At 33.7% G+C, this 3,797-nt stretch overlaps 1 protein-coding gene and 1 long non-coding RNA gene across 2 annotated transcripts in view; one reads left to right on the top strand and one right to left on the bottom strand.

The window, feature by feature from the left end:
* Nucleotides 1–734, top strand: part of LOC107690764 (uncharacterized) — a 2,753-nt gene extending 2,019 nt beyond the window's left edge. The window contains exons 3-4 of the long non-coding RNA XR_001634486.1: nt 308–363; nt 648–734. This is a non-coding gene — a long non-coding RNA (uncharacterized LOC107690764). The remainder of the gene's footprint in view (nt 1–307; nt 364–647) is intronic.
* Nucleotides 1–3,797, bottom strand: part of LOC107690766 (gastrula zinc finger protein XlCGF57.1-like) — a 52,567-nt gene that overhangs the window by 26,113 nt on the left and 22,657 nt on the right. The gene's annotated exons all lie outside the window — the stretch shown is intronic.

Genomic DNA, 3,797 nt, shown 5'->3' on the forward strand with positions numbered 1-3,797 from the left:
ATAAGAATCAGAATCGATAAGCAGAATCGGAATCGGAATCAGAATCGATAAAATTCAAACGATACCCAACCCTACTGGTGAGTAAGTTAAGGTCACCTATATTAGTCGAAATAAACCTTAGTTAAACCGAGAAACACGTTTGTACGTTCTGCTGCCCTTTAATGCAAGTTAGCTCCTCTGGTGAGTCGTTATTTAACCTTAACAGCGAATTGACGTGAAATACTGAGGTAAAGTGCGTTAGGCAACATCACCGTTTCAGTGGAGATTTTAAACAGTATTTTCTAGTACTTTCGTTTGTTCGTCGGAGATGTATTTTGGATCCTCTTCCTGTGAATGCCATAGTATCGATGATAACATCAACTGGTATGTTAATAATGTCAGTTAGCCGAAGTTAACTAACTTAGTTGAACAAAGAGGAGCATAGTAAATTATCTTTACTCTGCCTCTTTATCGCAAGTAAGGTAATTCTCTTCAAATGCTATTTAAGTCAGTAAGTGTGTACCAATGTCGTATGTAACTTTAGAGACGTTCCCTAAATTCAGTGACAGACATAACGTTAACATAAAACAGCGAGCTAACAACCTACTGAGGAAAACTGAGTTAAGAAACACCACTGTTAAGAACAGCTTTTGTATTTTATTTTCAAGTTTGTGGTCATGTCGTCTGCATCGGAGGTGTATTGGAGCCTTTTCCTGTGATTGCCATCGTAGCGGTGCTAACAACAGATGAGCTTCCATCAGCTTATCTAACGTTACTGTTACTAAATTAGCCACTAGCTTCTGTTCTCCACTAACTCACAGAACAGGTTGACTTTTTAAAGAGAGGAACATGCTAGCAATATATTAATATATCAAGTTTTGCTGATAAATATTAAAAATGTTTTTTTTTAATCAAATGTAAATTCTGTTACTGTACGGCAGTTTTTTTCTGATCATAAACTACAGTAACACAAAAAGGATGTTGTGACTGTCTGTTACAGGAGATTTCTCCAAGCAAAGACAGAATCCTGACTATGAAGGGCAGAATCATCATACAGCCAGCTGTCCAGTTTACAGAAATGCAGAATTAGGTAACACAAAATACATTTTGTTTTACTTTGCATTTACATTTACATTTATGCATTTGCCAGTTGCTTTTATCCAAAGCAAGTTACATTGTATTTAAAGTACACATTTTATTAAGTTATTCATTCTCTGGGAGTCTAACAGGGGAGGCGCTAGGGGTGGGCTAAGGGGGCTGAAGCCCCAAATGTTTTTATTACAATGTCTTGTGTGCATCAAAATGCAGCTGCTTCAGGTATCTTTAAATAAATTAGATTATTGTTACTGTATAGCATCAAATATAGATTTTTAAGTAGGCCTATTATATGCACAGACTTTATTGGAGACACACACACACACACGCATTTAGAGCGATTATATGAACAGATTAGTTAGCATTTAGCCTAGTCTGTGGCAGGCTTTACTAAGAGTCAGGGCAACAAAATTCAATAAACAAGAAGTTAATATTAAGAATAGCTAATATTAAAATAATAAGTGATTTAAATTGTGAAGAAAATATTGTTTTTTTGCTCTATTTCGCAAAAACGGTTCTAAACACAGCCATGTTGTGCATCTCTTCACACAGCAGTTTCATTACAGAATTAATTTACCTTTTTTGAAGGCCTTGAATCAGTGATTCACTGACCCATTCATAAAACATAAAGAGGGCTTGCGGCAACCACATGTGACGATTATTATAATTATTATTATTGTTATTATTATGTTGAAAACAGCTGAATAGAATTTTTCAGGTTTCTTTGATAAATAGAAAGTTCAAAAGAACATCATTTATCTGAAATAGAAATCTTTTGTAACATTCTAAACGACTGTATCATCACTTTTGATCAATTTAATGCATCCTTGCTAAATAAAAGTACTAATTTCGATCATTTCTTTCCCCCCAAAAAATTATACTGACTCCAAGCTTTTGAATGGTATAGGGTATAATGTTACAAAAGCTTTTTATTTCAGATAAATGCTGATCTTTGGATCTTTCTATTCATCAAGAATCCTGAAAAAATGTACTCAAATGTTTTAAATATTGATAATATCAAAAAATGTTTATCAGCATATTAGAATGATTTCTGAAGGATTATGTGACACTGAAGACTGGAGTGATGATGCTGAAAATTCAGCTTTGATCACAGAAATAAATTACATTTTAACATATTCAAATAGAAAGCAGTTATTTTAAGTAGTAAAAATATATCACAATATTACTGCTTTTGCTGTATTTTGGATCAAATAAATGCAGGCTTGGTGAGCAGAAGAGACTTATTTAAAAAACATTAAAAATCTTACTGTTATAAAACCTTTGACTGGTAATGTACTTGCTAATTTTTGATTTTAAGTATGTGTATGTTTTGCCATGACACAAAGTTCCCAGGGGACTGTGGTGATGCCCTTTTTTAAGCTAGTGCATCTGAGAGGTCAAGATTTGTAATTTGTACTTTTAAAAAGAAAATGTTCAACAATTAAAAATAATACTATCAGAACTAAAGTTAATGAGTTATTGTGATTTTTTTTGGGGTGGGGGAGCTGGGATGGTAAAAATAAGGGTTTACAGTGCAGTACTACAATTGGGTTGTTTTTACAGGTAAAAAATGATTGAACTAAATGAAAAACTCTACAGTACTGATACTGTAAATGAAAATACGGTAATACTGTAAATAAAATGCAGTAAAGACATCATTGTACTGTGAATGCAATTACAGTAATAATACTGTAAACATTTCTACAGTAATTTACTGGCATCCAGCTGCCAGTAAGTTACTGTAAAATTTACAGCAACCAATTTACAGTGTGAGACTGTATATTGGTAAGCCACCCTCTCGAACGTGAATCTCAAGAATGGTCTGTGATGGGAGCTATTTGAATATGAAATGAGCCTGAGGCTGCCATCCTTCTTTGGTATGAAGAAGTAGCGACTGTAAAAGCTCAAATCGCTGCTGCCTGTGGGGCAGTGCTTAATTTGTAAATGAAACCTTGCTGGATCCAAATCAGCAGTTAAAAGGCGCCGTGGCCGACGCTGACAATACAACCTCAGTTTTCCCGGAACATTCAATGACGTCACTAAACAGTGATGACACAACTATAAGAGCATCATTCACAAGTTTCTGCATGGACCTAACTATACAGTCTAGGTTTTCAAACCCTGGGTCAAAAATGGGTCGCCAGGATGATCTAAGGCAAATATATGTAAGTTACATTAAAAATAACTAAATTTGTTTCCATAAAAATAAAATACAATGATAATCTATATAGAAAAGGTATAAATATGCTAAATATATCTGACAAATAATTAACAGATATAAAACAGATGTGAGGCGCGACGATCTGCAAACAAGTTCACAGAAAGGAAACCGAGAACCGAGATGACAGAACGCGCATCCTGTTTGTTTGCTTAATTACAAAAACACAAATGTTCTTTTTTATTGCGAGTGTGCACAAATAAAAGTAAACATTTACATTTAGTTATTTAGCAGACGCTTTTATCCTAAGCTACTTACAAATGAGGACAATGGAAGCAATCAAAATCAACAAAAGAGCAATGATCAATGATACGTATAACAAGTCTCAGCATAACGTAGTACTCGTAGCAAGTTTTTTTATTTTATTATAGGCTATAGGCCTAATAAATAAAAAGAAAACAGATAGAATAGAAAAAGAATAGAGCAAGCTAGGGTTAGAGGCCTTTTTTGCTTTTGTTAATTGTATAATAAATAAAAAGAAAATAAATAGATAGAATACAAAAAG

This window comes from Sinocyclocheilus anshuiensis, unplaced genomic scaffold (assembly GCF_001515605.1).
Source record: "Sinocyclocheilus anshuiensis isolate Anshui unplaced genomic scaffold, SAMN03320099.WGS_v1.1 scaffold4004, whole genome shotgun sequence".
Lineage (NCBI taxonomy): Eukaryota > Metazoa > Chordata > Actinopteri > Cypriniformes > Cyprinidae > Sinocyclocheilus > Sinocyclocheilus anshuiensis.